At 46.5% G+C, this 21,168-nt stretch overlaps 2 protein-coding genes across 2 annotated transcripts in view; both read right to left on the bottom strand.

Moving 5' to 3' along the window:
* The window catches only part of LOC141197764 (uncharacterized), a 43,001-nt gene extending 42,072 nt beyond the window's left edge, over positions 1–929 (bottom strand). Inside the window, exon 1 of the mRNA XM_073662853.1 lies at positions 860–929. The gene's annotated coding sequence lies outside the window, so the exon portion shown is untranslated. The remainder of the gene's footprint in view (positions 1–859) is intronic.
* The window catches only part of LOC141197775 (uncharacterized), a 79,002-nt gene that overhangs the window by 13,106 nt on the left and 44,728 nt on the right, over positions 1–21,168 (bottom strand). The gene's annotated exons all lie outside the window — the stretch shown is intronic.

Below are 21,168 nucleotides of genomic sequence, written 5' to 3'. Positions count from 1 at the left end.
ATTGACCCCATATATTGCTCCATACAGAATAATGGGCCCCATATATTGCTCCATACAGAATAATGGGCCTCATATATTGCTCCATACAGAATAATGGGCCTCATATATTGCTCCATACAGAATAATGGACCCCATATATTCCTCCATACAGAATAATGGGCCCCATATATTGCTCCATACAGAATAATGGACCCCATATATTGCTCCATACAGAATAATGGGCCCCATATATTCCTCCATACAGAATAATGGGCCTCATATATTACTCCATACAGAATAATGGACCCCATATATTCCTCCATACAGAATAATGGGCCTCATATATTGTTCCATACAGAATAATGGGCCCCATATATTGCTCCATACAGAATAATGGGCCCCATATATTGCTCCATACAGAATAATGGGCCCCATATATTGCTCCATACAGAATAATGGGCCCCATATATTGCTCCACATATTAAAAAAAAAATCAAATACTCTCCCCTCCTCACTGGCATCAGCTCAGGACTCCTCAGCGTCTTCCGGGTCTCCGCACTGACAGAGCGATGATGTCACTACATCGCGCCCTCTGCCCTGACACGTCACAGAGTAAGCGGGGGAACTACTCAAGGGAGCTGGCGCTGCGCTCCCCAGATTCACGGGCCCCATAGTGTGCCAGTGGGCCCCCTGGTAGCTCAGAGCCCCAGCATTTGCCCGGGTGCTGACGCCGGCCCTGTATTAAGTGCTATAGAAACTGCTGAGAAATAATCATCTCTAATTCTGTGTTTCCAGGATTATTCTAGCGGGAATCAGCTGCGATATCCCCTGAGCAATATATATCTAGTATTAATGCTCCAGTAATGGGGTCTCCACATACCTCCACCTGCAGAGCCGCCACCACATATATGGCTGCTCTGTGCGCACAGGACCTGTGATGAGGTCACAGGAGGGGAGGAGTCAGGGGTCACATGATCAGGGGCCTCAGTGGATGCAGGACTCTGCTGTGCTGGTTGTCATGGTGCTGGATGAGCTGAAGTTTATGTGTGGGGTCAGGAGGGGTTTACAGTGTGGATGTAGCAGAGCCGCGTGTGTACGAGGTGTACGGAGCGGAGCCGCGTGTGTACGAGGTGTACGGAGCGGAGCCGCGTGTGTACGAGGCGTACGGAGCGGAGCCGCGTGAGTACGAGGTGTACGGAGCGGAGCCGTGTTTGTACGAGGCGTGCGGAGCGGAGCCGCGTGTATACGAGGTGTACAGTGCGGAGCCGCGTGTGTACGAGGTGTACGGAGCGGATCCGTGTGTGTACGAGGTGTACGGAGCGGAGCCGCGTGTGTACGAGGTGTACGGAGCGGAGCCGCGTGTGTACGAGGGGTACGGAGCGGAGCCCTGTGTGTACGAGGTGTACGGAGCGGAGCCGTGTGTGTACGAGGCGTACGGAGCGGAGCCGCGTGAGTACGAGGTGTACGGAGCGGAGCCGTGTGTGTACGAGGCGTGCGGAGCGGAGCCGCGTGTATACGAGGTGTACAGAGCGGAGCCGCGTGTGTACGAGGTGTACGGAGCGGATCCGTGTGTGTACGAGGTGTACGGAGCGGAGCCGCGTGTGTACGAGGTGTACGGAGCGGAGCCGCGTGTGTACGAGGGGTACGGAGCGGAGCCCTGTGTGTACGAGGCGTACGGAGCGGAGCCGTGTGTGTACGAGGTGTACGGAGCGGAGCCCTGTGTGTATGAGGTGTACGGAGCGAAGCTGTGACTATAATCAGCCTTTGGGGGTAAATGATTTTCTATCCTTGACCTTAGAGGGGCTTATTACGATTTGATTCACACCAAGAAAGGTGATGAGTGGAAAACGGCGTCTTTAACGTCTGAGGGTTTTACTCAATAATCTTGTTCTAACATTTGGATTCTCCAATGCACTAACAGGATTTCACAACTTTATGAATATGTCTCCATCCCTGCATATATGCCCCCCTCCATCCTGATATATATATATATATATATATATATATATGTATAATTACATATATATATGTCCCCATCCCGGTATATATGGCCCCCTCATCCCCATCCCGGTAGGCATGACCCCCTCATCCCCATCCCGGTAGGCTTGACCTCCTCATCCCCATCCCGGTAGGCTTGACCTCCTCATCCCCATCCCGGTAGGCTTGACCTCCTCATCCCCATCTGGTAGGCATGACCCCCTCATCCCCATCCAGCTGCACTCACAAAAAAAATAAACAATTCTACTCACCTTCCCTCCGCTCCAGCGCTGTGCCCTGTTCTGCTGCCTGCAGCTGATCTCAGCGTGTAAGCAGCGCATGACGTCACTGCCATGCGCCCTCACACTCCGAGATCAGCTGCCGTAATATTCACTGCTCTCCACGCCCGGGACTATGGGAGTGGAGAGCAGTGAATATTCATTTCCTTTAAAGGAAACCTGTCATATCCTATCTACTATCTAAACTGCCCCAATTGTGATGTTAGTGATGCAATGTGTGATCCTCTCTTTTAATCAACATTGGCGCCTCCATTGCAAGGGAGAGAGGAGAGAAACAATGCGAAAAGGGATATGCCACCAAATAGCCAAAAGTATACAAATTTATTCAAGAAAGATCAGTGCACACACGTGAAAACATTAAAAAAAAAATTGAAAACGAATGACCGAAAAGACAATTTCCACAAAAGCTTGATATATTGTAGTATAAACAGTTAGATATAAACAGAATCTACCAAAGCATATACAAATGATCCAACCCACTCCTAAAGCATAATAACCAAAACTGCTGGACAGATACTAATGCATAGTAACATCACAACCCCAACGCGTCCCCAACGTGGGGGAGTGTGTGCAAGAAATATGTCTCAGTCATACAGGGTACTGTGAGGTAGTGACCGGGATTGTATACGAGGGACGTTATATATCCCCCAGAATGTGTACAGAGACCTATTAAATCCATTGGAGTGCATTGCAGTCACAAACTCACATGCGGCTGCAATGCTGGAATGGAGGTGAGCATTGACCTGGTCAGGCTATCTGGCTAATGCAGATCAAGTAAAACCCGGCAGGGCCTTAATTTCTTGGAGGAGGTCACAGGAGGCAGTGGGGCGGCCTCCTCCCTCCAACTCGGGTTTTCCAGTGGCTCTTGCCACAGGTTCTTTAAATCCCTGCACTAAGGATTAGTGTTGTTCTATGTTGGAACCTGCTAGGAGCACAGCAGGGAAGCTCAGTAGGATTGAGTGTGGCTGAACCACCGCCTGGGAAGGCTCTGCACCCGTCTGGCTCTGAGCGGCCCGGCTCGGCTGTTGCCCCCCGGCAACCGTTGTTTATGGACTCATGTTAACCCGGCTGCGAACCGGAGGACTTTCTGCTTACCCGTGAGTTGCTGAATAAAAGCTGTTTATGTTGGACTTGCTTGGGTCACTGCCTCAGTTACTGCACGGTGTGAACACCGCCGCCCTACAGCTTGGTGGAGAATGCGGGCATTGTGACTGAGGCATACCCCACCGGCAGCTGCATGACCAAAATCCGGCCTGCCACCTTTCAGTTCCACCCCATGGACAAAATGGAGGAGCTGTTAAAGCATCTGGGATTCGCCCTGCAGCAGCAGCAGCAAAAAACAAACGAACTGTTGCTGCAACAGATGGCTGCCCTGCGGGAGACGCCGACGGCGCCAGCCTTAGAATGTCGAGAGGCCTGGGACAAGGTTCGCTCAGCGTTGAGGAAGATGGGACCGGAGGACGACGTGGAAGCCTTCCTGACCATCTATGAGCGCAGAGCGGGAAAACCTACCGGCCAGTGGGCAGAAGTGGTGGCTCCTTTTCTCGTCGGAGATGCCCAAAAGGCCTACTTCGACCTAAGTCGAGAGGATGCCCAGGACTACCAGAGGCTCAAAGGTGAGATCCTTGCCTGGCAGGGGGTCAATACATATGTGAGGTCTCAGCGTGTGTTTTTGTGGGCCTATGTGGAGACCCGACCCGCCCGGTCTCAGGCTTATGACCTCCTGCAGCTGGTAAAGAGGTGGCTCCAGCCTGAGACTTTGTCTCCAGCCCAGATGGTGGAGAGGGTGGTGGTTGACCGGCTGGTGAGGACTCTGCCAGCCACTATCCAACGTTGGGTGGGGCAAGGGGACCCCGGCACACTCGACCAGGTGGTCAGCCTGATCGAGCGCTACTCGGCCACTCAGGACTTTATCCGGGACTCTGGCCCCTCGCGGCTGTCTCGCCGATCCCTGCCAACCCAGGAGTCGGGAAAGGGGTCGCGTCCCTCTGCTGGGGACAATCTGCACCGTACCCGTGCTGAAGGGGAACCTCAGAGTGAGACTGGCAGGAGACTGATTCCCTCCTAAACTGTCATAAAACCTAACAGTACCTCCACCCTTAGGTGCTGGCGGTGTCAGGGGCCGGGACATGTGGTTGCTAATTGTCCCCTGACTACGGAACCCATGGACTGCGAATATAGCCGCCGGGTGACAATGTATGGCCAGACCGTCTGCACAGCGAGTGCCGATCCCTGGGACTGTGAACTCCAACTGTACCAGGTACTGGTTAATGGGTACCCCAAGGAGGCCCTCCTGGACTCAGGGAGCCTCGTGACTCTGGTACATGGGTCGCTGGTGGCAGGAGACAACCCCAATGGACGGCCGGTCGGGGTTGTGTGTATCCATTGGGACCTCCGAGAGTACCCAACTGCGGAGGTAGTTTTGTCTACGCCATGTGGAGACATAAAACATGTGGTGGGAGTGGCAAAAACTCTTCCCTATGGGACTGTGTTGGGAAGAGACTTTCCCCTGTTCTGGACTCTGTGGAAAAACAAAATGCACTCTCCCCCGGTAAAATGTATTACAGACGCTGTACCCGACGAACCTGCCGTAGGCGTGTCCAACCTAGGGACAAAGTGTGACCCCGATAGGTTTCCCTTAGAGGTGCTGGCAGGAGAGGTCGAGGAGACCCCATCGATCCCCGAGCTGGAAGTGTCCCGGGACACGTTTGGGACGGCTCAGCTACAGGATCCCACCCTGAATCAGGCGCGGGAAAGGGTGGTAGAGGTAAACGGCGTAGCCCAACAGCCTGATGCAGATACTGTATTTCCACGCATGGTAGTCAACGGTGAGTTGCTCTATAGGATAGATAAGATCAGGGACGAGGTCGTGGAACAGTTGGTAGTACCTCAGTCGTACCGTCGGGTGGTTCTAGATTTGGCACACACACACTTGCTGGGTGGACACTTAGGGGTAAAAAAATGCAAGAACGTATCTTGCAGTGGTTCTTTTGGCCTAGGGTTTACGCGGAGGTCAAAAGGTACTGCGAATCCTGCCCCGAATGTCAGTTGACCTCACCCACCGCAAGTTTCCGTAGCCCATTGGTACCCCTGCCAGTGATAGAGATACCTTTTGAACGGATTGCAATGGATTTGGTAGGGCCCATTGTAAAATCCGCCCGTGGTCACCAACATATACTGGTGGTCGTCGACTATGCCACCCGGTACCCAGAGGCTATACCACTACACCACACCTCGGCAAAACTGATTGCACGGGAGCTGTTTGCCATGTTCTGTCGCCTTGGACTACCTAAGGAGATCCTGATGGATCAGGGGACCCCTTTTATGTCCAAAGTGACAAGGGAACTGTGCAAATTGCAAAAAATTAAACAATTGCACACCTCGGTGTACTACACTCAAACCGACGAGCTAGTAGAACGGTTCAATAAAACCCTCAAGTCCATGTTAAAAAAGGTGGTTTCTAAAGACGGAAGGGATTGGGACATGTTGCTACCCTATTTGATGTTCGCCGTCTGTGAGGTACCCCAGGCTTCCACAGGGTTCTCTCCCTTTGAATTATTGTACGGCAGACACCCTAGGGGTCTGTTGGACGTAGCCAAAGAGACATGGGAACAAGAGCCGACTCCACATAGGAGTATAATTGAACACGTGGCTAGTATGCAGGACCGGATCGCGGCGGTCATGCCCATCGTGAAAGAACATCTGTTAGATGCCCAGGCAGCCCAGAGGTGCACATATAATAAAAGAGCCAGAGTCAGGTCTTTTAACAAGGGTGATCGGGTGTTAGTACTGGTACCCACAGCCGAGAGTAAGCTCATGGCCAAGTGGCAAGGGCCATGTGAGGTTTTAGAAAAAGTGGGGGAGGTAAATTACCGGGTGTATCAGCCCAGAAGGAGGAAACCTGAGCAGCTTTATCATGTAAACCTGCTAAAACCTTGGAAAGATCGAGAATGTTTAGTTACAGACATCACTCCGGGCATATCACCAGACAGAGAGTTCTCTACCTTCAGCCAGGGATGCATCAGGGGGAGAGGTCAGGATAAGTGAGGCTCTCACTAAACAGCAGCGTTGGGAGGCTCGCTCATTGGTGCAGCAGAATACCGACGTGTTCTCAGACCTACCGAGTAGGACTACAGTTCTCCAACATGACATTGTCACCGAACCTGGGGTAAGGGTGCGAATGAGATTGTACCGGGTACTCGAAGCCCGGAGGCAAGCCATCACGGCTGAGGTAAAATAGATGCTCCAGTTAGGCGTCATCAAGGAATCACGGAGTGAGTGGCCTAGCCCCATCGTACTGATTCCGAAACCAGACGGATCATTACGGTTCTGTAACGATTTCCGAAAACTAAATGAAGTGTCGAAGTTTGACCTTTATCCAATGCCCAGGGTGGGTGAGCTTATTGAGAGACTTGGCAGGCCCAGTACTTTACCACGCTCGATCTCACCAAGGGTTACTGGCAGGTACCTCTCACGAAACCGGCGAAGGAAAAGACCGCCTTCATAACTCCGGAGGGTCTATATCACTATGTGGTCTTACCTTTTGGTTTACATGGGGCCCCAGCTACATTCCAGAGGTTGATGGACATAGTGCTCAAGCCTCATCAGGAATACGCGTCCGCGTATCTAGATGATATTATCATCTTTAGCACCGACTGGCATACACACCTATCACAGGTACAAGCGGTGCTGGATTCTCTCAGAGCCGCGGGGTTAACGGCAAACCCCAAAAAATGTGCGATAGGGCTAGAGGAAGCCCGATATTTGGGGTATGTGATAGGCTGAGGAGCTATCAAGCCCCAAATCAATAAAGTTGAGGCCATAAAAAACTGGCCTAAACCATCAAGTACAAAATAGGTGAGGGCATTCCTTGGCATCCTTGGGTATTACCGCCGGTTTATACCTAATTTTGCTGGGCGAGACCGATCTCTTGAAAGGAAAAAAATCAGTAATGGTTCAGTGGAACCCTCAGGCAGAAGAAGCTTTTCAGTCCATGAAGTTGGCCCTGTGTGGACAGTCGGTCCTCATCAGCCCCAACTTCAAGGAAACCTTCATTGTACAGACAGATGCCTCAGAGGTAGGTCTAGGGGCGGTATTGTCACAAAAAGTGAATGGTGAAGAGCACCCGGTCACCTACTTGAGTAGAAAACTTGTCCCGGCAGAGAAAAACTATAGCGTGGTAGAGAAGGAGTGTTTGGCTATTAAGTGGGTCTTGGAATCACTACGTTATTATTTACTCGGGCGTCAGTTCCGCTTGGTGACGGACCACTCACCCTTGGTATGGATGAGAAATGCCAAGGAGAGGAATGCGCGAGCCACCAGGTGGTTCCTGTCACTGAAAAATTTCAGTTTCTCTGTAGAACATCTCCCTGGGAAGTTGCAAGCAAACGCAGATGCCCTGTCCCGGGCACCCTGTATGGTGGCAAATGTTCAACCCCACAAGTTTGAACAGAGGGGGGGGATATGTGAGGCAGTGACCGGGATCATATACGAGGGATGTTATATATCCCCCAGAATGTGTACAGAGACCTATTAAATACATTGGAGTGCATAGCAGTCACAGACACAGCTGCGGCTGCAATGCAGGAATGAAGGTGAGCAATGACCTGGTCAGACTACCTGGCTAAGGCAGATTAAGTAAAACCCGGCAGGGCCTTCATTTCTTGGAGGAGGTCACAGGAGGCAGTGGGGCGGCCTCCTCCCTCCAACCCGGATTTCCCAGTAGCTCTTGCCACAGGTCCTTTAAAACCCTGCATTAAGGATTAGTGTTGTTCTATATTGGAACCTGCTAGGAGCATAGCAGGGAAGCTCATCAGGATTGAGTGTGGCTGAACCACCGCCTGGGAAGGCTCTGCACCTGTCTGGCTCCGAGCGGCCCGGCGCGGCCGTTGCCCCCGGCAACCGTTGTTTATGGACTCATGTTAACCCGGCTGCGAACCGGAGGACTTTCTGTTTACCCGTGAGTTGCTGAATAAAAGCTGTTCATGTTAGACTTGCTTGGGTCACTGCCTCAGTTACTGCACAGTGTGAACACCGCCGCCCTACAGTACACAGACAAATCTTGCCAAGTAAATGTATAAGAAGCACACCCAAAGGTAGAAGATATATGCCTCTACAGCAGGAGTCCCCACTGTTCGGTCAGAATATATACCACAAGTACTACCTGCTATACCTAGCAAAATGGGACCTAACAGCGGAGGAGGGGAGAGGAAGACCTGGACATGGGAAGAACCCACGAGTATTGCCGACTAGCGGCTTCGTCAGGGCTGGTCATAGTGTTTAGTGAGCGCACTGATGCATATATACTATATAGACAAATCCCTTGAGCAGGCTCAGGTGTGCATGGAGTGGGACTATAGGGCAGGACTGCAATGGTCACATGCGGTGCATCACGTGCTACAGGAAGGTCCTGGTAGGTACATAGTTAGTGCCTGCACGTCATGTGCAGTAAGAAAGGTCCTGGTTGGTACAGGATAATGAGACTGCGGTCATGTGTACAAACACATGACCATGATGTCATATCGATGTACCTCATCGTGCATACGTATAAGACAGTAAGGAAACCAGTGTGGATGCAAGGTACCATACCAAACATACAAGGCATAGACTGCATAGTGAACAATGGAGGTACCATAATGAGCACTGTAGTACATCATAATTGATGTCCATACACCAAAAGGGGATTGAGAAAACGCCAATAAGAGCGTCCCCATCCCCCTTTTGTCCCACTGGTCCAACGATACAGCTAAAGGGTTCAAGGCTGGCACTCAATAAGGGGGACCACAGAGGACCGCAAAAATGCCAAGTAGGCAGAATTCCATTGAGCTCCACAGGAGCCTTAGTAACCGATAATATACATAAGTCAGGATTCCACTTCCCTCTCCCCTCCTTGTGATCCCAAGTATCCAATTGCCATGGGTCCCTAACAGTATGATCAATGTTGTAGGGCACCCAAAGCTAGAAACATTTTGGGACACAATCCAACCACCCCCATGTAGTGACAAGAGCCTAAGATCAAGATAATACACCAAATCGGAATGTGTGTTCGGGTGCACACGGGCACACATGTCCGAAACCCAATGAGAAACTGGCAGTATGCCCAGCGACATTATTATGGGCACCGGAGCTCTAAGAAATAACAATAAAACACCCCCCCATATATGGTCATCAAACGTCATTTCAAGCCAAAACAAGGGCCTAATTCCAATGGAATGTATGTAGACAGTATATTGTTACCTCCTGTCATCTTTATATAATACAAAGACCACCCCCACAAAGAAGAACATACAAGGAAGAATGTTCTCTACCTCAAACTCGTCCTCAGCAGAAACCGGAGCAGGAGGCGTACCTGTAGACTTGGAAAAAGAGTTAAGTACCACAGGTTTGAGGAGAGATACATGGAAGGAGTTAGGGATCCGTAAGTTGGCCGGGAGTTTCAATTTATAGGCCACCGGGTTGATCTGACTGATGACCTCCAGAGGACCGATGAACCGAGGCCCTAACTTGTAAGAAGGTATCTTGAGTAGGACATATTTAGATGAGAGCCAGACTTTATCTCCAGGACGAAATTGTGGAGGATCCACGCTCACAGAGTGTTTTTTCACAAAGTGAGTCATCAGCCGTATCCAAAGAAGGGGGAATCCCTCAGCGCCGAACTGAGAGACAGAGATCACCTGAGTTCAATGCGTGGGAACCACTCATCTAGCTCGTAGCCCAGCGGAGAGAGGAACGACAACCAGGGCTGTGGAGTCAGAGTCGTGGAGTCGGAGCCCATTTTGGTGGAGTCGGAGTCAGAGTCGGTATAAAATGGACCGACTCAGACTCCTAAAATATATAATAAATTGGGTACAGTAGTTCAATGCAGTTAGTGGGGAATATTTTTTCATAACATTTGGGAAAGAAATGTCTCATAAATGTCTGTCCTATTCCTGATCAATGGGTCTAGACCAGGGGTCCTCAAACTTTTTAAACAGGGGCCAGTTCACTGTCCTTCAGACCATTGGAGGGCCGGAATATAGTTTAAAAAAAAAACTATGAACAAATTCCTATGCACACTGCACATATCTTATTTTGAAGTAAAAAAAAAACAATACAGGAACAAATACAATATTTAAAATGAAGAACAAGTAAAGTTAAATCAACCGGTATTTCAATAGGTAGGTAACTGTACCCAATAGGCAGCATAGGCCCTCAATAGGCAGGTAAATGTTCCCAATAGGCAGGTAAATGTACCCAATAGGCAGCATAGGTTCTCAATAGGCAGGTAAATGTCCCCAATAGGCAGGTAAATGTCCCCAATAGGCAGGTAAATATCCCCAATAGGCAGCATAGGTCCCCAATAGGCAGGTAAATGTCCCCAATAGGCAGGTAAATATCCCCAATAGGCAGGTAAATGTCCCCAATAGGCAGGTAAATATCCCCAATAGGCAGCATAGGTCCCCAATAGGCAGGTAAATGTACCCAATAGGCAGCATAGGTCCCCAATAGGCAGCATAGGTCCTCAATAGGCAGCATAGGTCCCCAATAGGCAGGTAAATGTCCCCAATAGGCAGGTAAATGTCCCCAATAGGCAGGTAAATATCCCCAATAGGCAGCATAGGTCCCCAATAGGCAGGTAAATGTACCCAATAGGCAACATAGGTCCCCAATAGGCAGGTAAATGTACCCAATAGGCAGCATAGGTCCCCAATAGGCAGCATAGGTCCCCAATAGGCAGGTAAATATCCCCAATAGGCAGGTAAATATCCCCAATAGGCAGCATAGGTCCTCAATAGGCAGCATAGGTCCCCAATAGGCAGCATAGGTCCCCAATAGGCAGGCTGTTTCCCCCTTATAATGCCATATGCAGGCTGTTCCCCCCTTATAATGCCCCATGCAGGCTGTTCCCCTTATAATGCCCCATGCAGGATGTCCCTTTCCCCCATATCATGCCCCATGCAGGATGTCACCCCCCATATCATGCCCCATGCAGGATGTCACCCCCCATATCATGCCCCATGCAGGATGTCACCCCCCATATCATGCCCCATTCAGGATGTCACCCCCCATATAATGCCCCATGCAGGATATCACTCCCCAGTCTTTATAATGCCACATGCAGCATGTCACCCCCCCATATAATGCCCCATGCAGCATGTCACCCCCCCATATAATGCCCCATGCAGCATGTCACCCCCCATATAATGCCCCATGCAGCATGTCACCCCCCATATAATGCCCCATGCAGCATGTCACCCCCCCATATAATGCCCCATGCAGCATGTCACCCCCCATATAATGCCCCATGCAGGATGTCACCCCCCATATCATGCCCCATGCAGGATGTCACCCCCCCATATAATGACCTATGCCTCCATACATTAAAAAAAAAAAAAAAAAAAATCCAATACTCACCTCACTTCTCACTTGCTGCCGCTGCTCTACTCTGGTCCGGACTCCAGTGTCGTGGCGGCGTCGTCCCGCTCTGCGCTGCCTGTGACGGCACTCGGGAAGGCGCGGTGTAAAGACGTCACCGCGCCCTCTGACCTGAGACGTCACAGGAAGCGCAGAGCAAGAAGACAGCGGATCTGTGGAGGCATGGGGAGAGGTAAGTATCCGCCTGCCGGGGCCCTGAGCAAGCAGGGGGAAGGGTGGGCAATGGCACCGCTCTCCTCTCCTCCGCCCATAGCCCGGCGGGCCGGACAAAAGTCCTCCGCGGGCCGCATGTCTAGACTTTTAGCGGAGATTAATCTGTGCTACAGTAAATTTATAACTTAAACATGAGCCATGTATGAGGGAGTCGGAGTCATAGAAATTGAGGAGTTGAAGGTTTGGCTTACCGACTCCACAGCCCTGACGACAACGCAGTGTATCTGGACCATGGATGAGGACAAAGGGTTCAAGACCATTACAGGACCTAACGGCCATGTCAGATGTCACGTTGAAAGTGTCCAAAGGGATTTTGAGAGAGAAAAGGGGGGAAGTGATCGTGATTATATAGAGGGACCCCTTCATGCAGCGGCCCTTTTCCGTATTTGCGCTTTCGTTTTTTTTATTCCTCTTCTTCCCAGAGCAATAACTTTTTCATTTTTCTGTCAATATGGCAGTTTGAGGGCTTGTTTTTTTTTCGGGACACGTTGTTCTTTTGATGGACACCATTGGTTTTTACTGGAAAATGGGAAAAAAATTAAAAAAAAGTGCAATTTCACAGTTATTTTTTTATACCATGTTCACTAAATGCTAAAGCTGACCTGCCATTATGATTCTCCAGGTAAGTACGAGTTTGTAGATAAACATGTATAGGTTATTTTCTATTTAAGTGGTGAAAAAAATCCAAAGTTTGTTAAAAAAAAAAAAAAAATTTCGCCATTTCCGAGACCCGTAGCGTCTCCATTTTTCAGGATCTAGGACCGGGTGAGGGCTTATTTTTTGCGCGCCGAGCTGACCTTTTTATTGATACCATTTTGGGGTAGATATGTTATGTTTTGATCACTTGTTATTGTATTTTATTGCAAAGTTGTGATGACCAAAAACCAAACTTTGATTTTTTTTCTCGTTACGCCGTTTACCGATCGGCTATGAGCGCCGACCACTGGGCAGAATTCATAGAATCCTGGCAATGACAACAGCAGGGGTCTCCTGCAGACCATGGGTGACCCGCTGACATGTGACATGGGCGCCGATGGGCGGGACTTATGACGTCCTTCCGTCGCGGCTGGATCGCAATTCTACGCATGGCTGTTAGGGGCACATCAGATCAGCTGTCATGTGCCGGGAAAGGTGCAGGCTCATCTCTGGAGCCCGCACCAAAAGGGAGAGACCCGACATGTGCCATACCTGTACGGCGCATGTTGTGAAGGGGTTAATTATTTTCCTACACACTATTCTGATCTTATTTGTGGTTACTAAATAATTCAATTAAAAACATACCCAGATGAAAGTAATAGCGGTATGAATAAAGGTTATAAAAACTAATTACTGCTCACCTATAGGGGAGTTTATATAGATGTTCTGCTGAGGACTGGAAAAAAAGAATGATTTTTCAATTAATTGGCTAGTAGTAAATTGCATTATAGTAAAGGATGGCTTTACTGTGGGGGTCAGATGCCTTGCTAACAGTGACCCTAGAGACATTAATAAGAGGGGCAGCTAAAAATAACTTTTTTGGGGATCGACTAAATAATTATGAACAATCATATAATATATATATCTAAATTATTTTTGTTATTATGTAAAAATACTTGGTATAAATTGGGAATAAAAAATGTAAAATATATACGTAATATATATATATAATGTAACATATATATATATATTTATTACACATGTAATATATACAGGGTGGGCCATTTATATGGATACACCTAAATTAAATGGGAATGGTTGGTGATATCAACTTCCTGTTTGCGGCACATTAGTATATGGGAGGGGGAAAACTTTGGGTGGTGACCATGGCGGCCATCTTGAAGTCGGCCATTTTGGATCCAACTTTATTTTTTTCAATGGGAAGAGGGTCATGTGACACATCAAACTTACAGAGAATTTCATAAGAAAAAGTCAGATCGGGAGACCTTGGTGGCCATTCAACTGGCCCACGACGACCAATCCACTTTCCAGGAAACTGTTCATGCAGGAATGCTCGGACATGACACCCATAATGTGGTGGTGACCATCTTGTTGGAAAAACTCAGGGAAGGTGCCATCTTCAGTGCATAAAGAGGGCAACACATCATCATGTAGCAATTTCAGATATCCAGTGGCATTGAGGTTTCCATTGATGAAGAATGGCCTCACTATCTTTGTATCCCATATACCATCAAGATACGAGTTGCGCAGCATCTGAAACAACGGATACTGGAAGCCTGTGCTAGCATTTCTTCTGCGGTGTTGCTATCAGTGTGTCAAGAGTGGGAGAAGAGGGTTGCATTGACAATCCAACACAATGGGCAGCACTTTGAACACATTTTATAAGTGGTCATAAACTTGTAAAAAACTCATGAAAGAATAAAGTTACGTTAAAACCAAGCACACCATTGTTTTTCTTATGAAATTCTCAATAAGTTTGATGTGTGCACATGACCCTCTTCCCATTGAAAAAAATAAAGTTGGATCCAAAATGGCCGACTTCAAGATGGCCACTTTTTACAGAGCTATTAAACAAATGACAAAGCTAGATTGGCCTGTCAGTAGGGTCTTAATCGGGAACCTTTCATTTGTATTTGTACACATGAAGGTGCTGTCGGCGATACAAGATCGTGGATCTGCAGCAGAGACATCTAGCAGGGTTACACCTAAACACCCCATGGACGGCTTCTTTCAGGACCATCTGTTTATCATGTTTGCAGGGTTTGGTTCACATATGGCTGGAAGCTATAATGTTTTTTATGGTCAGAGCCCTACGAAATCTGATTCCTGGGTTTCTTGGTAAATAGGAGCCCAGAATAGGATCCCCTGATATTATGTGCCAATGTTGCCTTAGAATATCATGGATCTCATCATTGGTTGAGCTCCAGATAGTGATGCTTGCTTTTTGGGGAAATGGTTTTGTTAACCTATAGCACATCCTGAGTAATGTTTTTTGTGACATTATACACTTCTTTTATTAGTTCTTTTGGGTAATCTTGCTGCACAAACCTGTCACGTAAGAAGTTAGCTTGGGATACAAAAATCAGACATACAGTTCTTTCGGATTCTCTAAAATTGGTCAATGGGGATATTTTTTTTTTTTGTAAATGAAAGGGTAATTTATTAGTTTTCCACAAAAATGAAATCAATAAACAAGGTTACCGAAGGATCTATACATAAATGGTTTGAAGACATATTTGACATTGAATCGTCACGACCCCTTTGACCATATTTTAACATATATATCTTAACTAAATCTAAAACACTTCTGTAATAGTACAAATATGCATAAAAAGTACAATCGGAAATGGAACAAACGAGAAGGAAGAAGTAGAGAAAGTAAGAATGTGAAAGAGGATAAGAAGGAAAATAAGAAAGAAAATTAAGAGTAGTAGGAGGGAGTAGAAAGAAAAGGGGAAGAAGGGGAAGGTGCCTCCTGCCGGGGTCGGCACCAGCCCCTAATATTTGTCAGGAAACATAGGCCAAAAAGATGGAAAAAAATGAGATTAATAGATATGAACCAGAGGAGTGGTCCAACTCCAAACAACTAGATCTGGGGTTTCTCTACATAATCCAGGGTGCCCAGTTATTATATACTTTTTCTGAACTGGCTGTGATTTGGCCTATTAATTGTCCCATTCTGAGAGTATCATTCAGCTCCAACTCAAAGCGTGATGGAAATTTCTCTTGTTTCCAGTATCTTGGAATCAATTTCCTAGCCGCTGTAAGGAAATGTCTCAGTAGGCCTTTTTTAAAAACAGAGATTGAAAGATCAGTTAGGGAAAGCATCGCGAAATTCCATTGAAGGTTGTATCCTGCTCATAGAAAGCTTGTTAAATAATTCAAATACTGCTCCCCAAAAATGTTTTATGGGTGGGCATGACCACCATATGTGAGTATACGTGCTCCTCTCCTTGGTACACCTCCAACAACCATCCGACGCGGAGGGGAATATGGAGCGAAAAGTAGAGGGACATCCGTATTATCTTGATAAGACTTCATAGTTCCTCTCCCGCGACGAGCATAGGGAAGACTTGTTTAAGTAAAAGGATTTTAGGTCGTTCTTGAATTGAAAGAGGTCTCTCCAACTCTCCCTCCCATTTGGAAAAAAATAAATAGGGATTGTTGTTAGAAATCTGGTCATCTTGCAATAATCCATATAGCAATGAGATGGTATGTCGCGGAGAGTCCCCTGCCAGGCAAAGATTTTCAAAGGGAGTGAGAGGCCTAGAAACATCCATATGTTTTGATACAGATTTTATAAAACTCTTTAATTGTTCGTAAAAAAAAATAAATAAGAGCTTGTAGGGATGCTGGTGTCAGGGAAGAAATCATGTATTGGTCTTATACCTAGATGCGATATGAAGTTGTACAAAATGGGGTGTTTTGTCCCTCTGGGTTCTCATAAATAGATGTTAAGGGGCCAGAAATTGAGGACAGGAGAAGTGATCTACTGTCCAGTCTAACAAAATGAATGAGGTTTCCAGTGAGAAATGTAAGATAATTAATATTCATGTTAATAGTATTTGTGATCCAGATAGTTGCTAGAGGGTTATGTTTGGATTGAGAAACTCTATTTCAACTCATTTCTTTTTCTCCCTATGGTAAAATATTTAGATTTGAGAGTCCTCAGTGGTTGATACCTTTTAATGGCTAACTGAAAAGATGGTAACAAATTGCAAGCTTTCGAGACTACTCAAGTCTCTTCATCAGGCATAGTATACCACAAAATCTGAAGAGTCACATATTTATATACAATAAGACACACAAAAAATGCAATAGATAAGACAGGTGATGAAAAGCAGATTTATTATGGAAGAGATAAACAGTTCTGGCTATAAATATTGTAGCAGTTAATAGATAAGGAGTGTGAAGGTTTTATTGTCCTGTGACTAGGTCCAGTGTTGTGATGGCCTCACAGGTCTGAGAGTCTGAGGAGCACATTCCTTAGTTGATGTAGAATGACATAAATCCATGCGACACATTCATTCCTGCTCAGAAAGTGTTAAAGGTCACCATCAGTTTATATTCGGAGATTCTTCTTTCTCTTTGAGATTTGAAGTTACCTTTTAATACCAGTAATTTCATGTCTTTTATTCTGTGATCAAAAATTCTTGGCCACAGGTGAAATATGTATGGTGAAATATCTAGGACACAAGTCCCAAGGGAAACTTAATTATAAAGAGAAAATTCCAGCAAGCCCACTCCTCCTGCCTTTTTCGATCTGCTTAATAGACAATAAAATAAACCGGGGCGATTATGGAGAACAGATAAATTTAGTTATGGCATCCTTGAGTTGTGAAAAAAAGGAAGTGGGCAGATAAAGGGAAATTGTTTGGAAAAAATATAAGAGAAAGGGCAAAAGGTCCATATTTATTGCGTTAATCCTGCCAAACCATGACAGTTGGAGTTTATTCCATTTCTCAAGGTGTCTAGTTCAGCTTTATGTAATGCATTGATAACATTAGAATTGTATAGATGAGAGGAGGTGTTTGCACTTATTTTAATACCCAAGTATGTGAGCCTGTTTTGCCATCTAAAATGAAAGGAAGTGCATAATTGAGCCACTAATGTTGATGGGAGTGAGATACTAAGCATTTCGGATTTGTGGGAATTAATTTTAAAGTTACTTAAGGAACCAAACTTATTATTCGGTAGGCTAGTGATAGGGGATGTTATGTATAGGAGAAGATAATATGCAAATTGGGCCCATTTATGATCTCTTGATTGGAATGTAACTCCCTTGATTGAGAGGTTATTTCAAATGGCTACAGCTAAATGCTCCATGGTTAGAATATATAGTAAGATTGATAGGGGGCAACCTTGACTTGTATCATTTTGGATCTGGAATGGGCACGAAAGAGGTCCATTAACTTTGACTTGTGCAGAGGGGGACGTATAAAGAGCGGTTAGTCTATGTTACATCGTCCCTCACATTCCAATACCCCAAGGACCGGAACAAACTCCCAGTGCACCCTGTCGAAGGCTTTTTCAGCATCAATCGACAGGATGCACATCCAAGCCCCATCCACCAGTGATATAGTCCTTATTGTGTGGTCTCTTGCTTCACGCCCAGGCACAAACCTCATCTGATCATGGTCTATTAACAATGGAAGGAGGGAACATTCTATTTGAGATCAGGTTTGCAAACATTTTAATATCTACATTGATTAGAGAGATCGGGCGATAACTGGCACAGAGTGAGAGATCTTTCTCAGGCTTAGGAAGAACTGTAATATGTGCTATAAGAGTCTGAGATGGAAAAGAGCCCCCTCAACGACATATACTTACACATTGATAAGAACATGGGGCTCATTAAATCTGAAAACATGTTTTAAAAACCCACAGTATAACCATGGGGACTCTTTCCTGATTTCATCTCATTTATAACTGTAGTTACCTCCTCCAAGGTAAAGTCCCTTTCCAGGTCAAGTAGCAATTCCTCAGGTAGCGTGGGAAGTGTATGCAGATGTAAATAAGATTTTATTTTATCTTGAATTTGGGGTATGGGCAGGTCTTTAAAATGGCCCTTCATGTTACATAAGGATGTGTAATAATCACTGAAACCCTGGAGGATACCCTTTTCCGGTTAGTAGATTTTTAGAGGGCAGCACGGTGGCTCAGTGGTTAGTACTGCACTGGGGTCCTAGGTTCAAATCCCACCAAAGACAACATCTGCAAGGAGTTTGAATGTTCTCCCCGTGTTTGCGTGGGTTTTCCCCTGGTTCTCCGGTTTCCTCCTACACTCCAAAGACATACCGATAGGGAATGTAGATTGTGATCCCCAATAGGGACAGTGCCGATAATGTCTGGAAATTGTCTGAATTGTCAAGCGCTGCGGAATATGTTGGCGCTATATAAATAAAAAGATTATTATTATTATGAATGGAATAACAGTGCTTAAAGTGCGTGGATGCAAAGCTCTCTACAGTATTTTACCATTTCTATTACCTAGTTGGTAAAAGTGACTTCTAATTCGCTCTCTAAAACAGCGGGTCTTCTGGTCTATAATTGCTAGTAGTTTCTGTCTAGCTGTTGAAAGTTGTGCATATATATGTGAGGATGGGTCATGTTTATGTTGGGTTTCCAGTTTAGCGATCTGAAAAGAGAGGTCAGCCATTTCTGTGGCCTGTTCTTTCTTAAGACGTGCTCCACATGATATAAGAACGACTCGTACACTGTTCAGGGCATCCCACTTGATGAGGATCCTACCTCCTCTTCAATTGTGATCAGAGATGAAATTCTGAATAGTTTGTTCAAGGTCTGATGAATCTTGGCGTAAGTACTCACATAAGCGCCATGAAAAACTTGGTCTCTAATGAGGACCCAATTGTATCGAATAGTAGATAGGGGCATGGTCTGACCATAATATAGAACCTCTCTCGGCTTCCACCCGAAGAGCCCATAACGTATGGGAAATAAAAAAGTGGTCAATTCTACTGTAGGTGGTATGTACCAAGGAGTAGAAACTATAGTCCTTAGTTTCAGGATGAAGGACCCTCCAGACATCTACCAATCTCATGCTTTGTAATTATTTTTTGACTTTCTGTATGGAAGATGGAGAGTAAGAAGACTTACCATTAGGATACATTGATTGATGGATTCATAGAGAGGTTAAAGTCACTGGCCAGTATCACAGCAAATGAACCCGCAAGTTCCTCCAAGAGCTTTCGACAATCTGAGCCAAATTTTGGCTGACCCTGGGTTCGGGAAATATACGTTATTGATCACAAAGTTGCGTGTAGCCCATGACACTCGTAGGAAGATATATCTACCTGAGGTATCAACAAGAGTTTAGAACTTCAGGTACGAATGTTTTATGGAGGGCTACTGATACCCCTTTAGATTTAGAAACTGGGTTAGAGCTGTGAAACCATGTTGGGGAATATTTGGAAGTACATTTTGGGATTGTTCCAGACCGAAAATGTGTCTCCTGGAGCATCAAAATCGAGACACGGTGCTTATGGCTCAAGTACAGAATTTGTCCTCTTTTTTTTCTGGGATGTTCAGCCCCTTTACATTAAAGGAGCAGAACATAATTTTATCCATATTGATTGGGTAGCAATAGTATCCGATTATCTGGGCCTGTACGCCCACCCAGGCGAGAAACAAAAGAATAGATAGAAAAGAGAAGAAGCTAGGAATAATGGAGCACTGGTGTAATATCCCGGTTTTCATAAGTGCCATATTTAGGTAGCAGCTGCGCTACCATTTGCACCAAGGGTGGGAGGGAGAAAAAGCCAATATTGGATTGCGGCTCCCACCATACTCCCCAGCCACAGAGTCATAATAGTTATTAAAACATGTCAATATATGAAAAACCATAACCCTCAACTATGAATTCAATTATATAAAAGTAAGGAAAATCTAACTGGTAATCTGCTTGTTAGGTCATCATATCACCATAGGTAGTACCTACAATTCTTCCTATTTAGGTTTTACTTGGTTGTGTGTATATACATATATATATATATATATTAGCTACTGAACCCGTTCTACGCCCGGGTGGCGAGCATTTTTATTGGTATATGGTATATGTTGGTATGTGCTGCCCCCCTCCTGGTATTTGTGCTGCCCCCACCATCCTATCCTGGTATGCGTGGCACCCCTCATCCCCAATCCCGGTATGCGTGGCACCCCTCATCCCCAATCCTGGTATGCGTGGCACCCCTCATCCCTATTCTGATATGCGTGGCACACCTCATCCCCAATCCCAGTATGAATGGCACCCCTCATCCCCAATCCCGGTATGCGTGGCACCCCTCATCCCTATTCTGGTATGCGTGGCACCCCTCATCCCCAATCCTGGTATGCGTGGCACCCCTCATCCCCAATCCCGGTATGCGTGGCACCCCTCATCCCCAATCCCGGTATGCGTGGCACCCCTCATCCCCAATCCCGGTATGCGTGGCAGCCCTCATCCCTATTCTGGTATGTGTGGCACCTTTCATCCCCAATCCTGGTATGCGTGGCACCCCTCATCCCCAATCCTGGTATGCGTGGCACCCCTCATCCCTATTCTGGTATGCGTGGCACCCCTCACCCCTATTCTGGTATGCGTGGCACCTTTCATCCCCAATCCTGGTATTCGTGGCACCCCTCATCCCCAATCCCGGTGTTAGAACCTTGCTCTTAGGTTTTTTCCTTTGCTGGTCACATGACCTTGTTGGCCTATTTAATCCTGCTCCGCCCTTCTGGCTTTGCTGGACTTCATTGTATAAATACTTTCTAGCTAGCCTGTGCTCTGTATCTAACTCTGTTAGTTTGCTTGGTCTACGGACCTCTATGTTCTATATATTTTGTTTGTTCA

This window comes from Phyllobates terribilis, unplaced genomic scaffold (assembly GCF_046119375.1).
Source record: "Phyllobates terribilis strain yellow unplaced genomic scaffold, ASM4611937v1 Scaffold_86__1_contigs__length_6382490, whole genome shotgun sequence".
Lineage (NCBI taxonomy): Eukaryota > Metazoa > Chordata > Amphibia > Anura > Dendrobatidae > Phyllobates > Phyllobates terribilis.
This window is presented reverse-complemented; position numbering and strand designations above follow the sequence as displayed.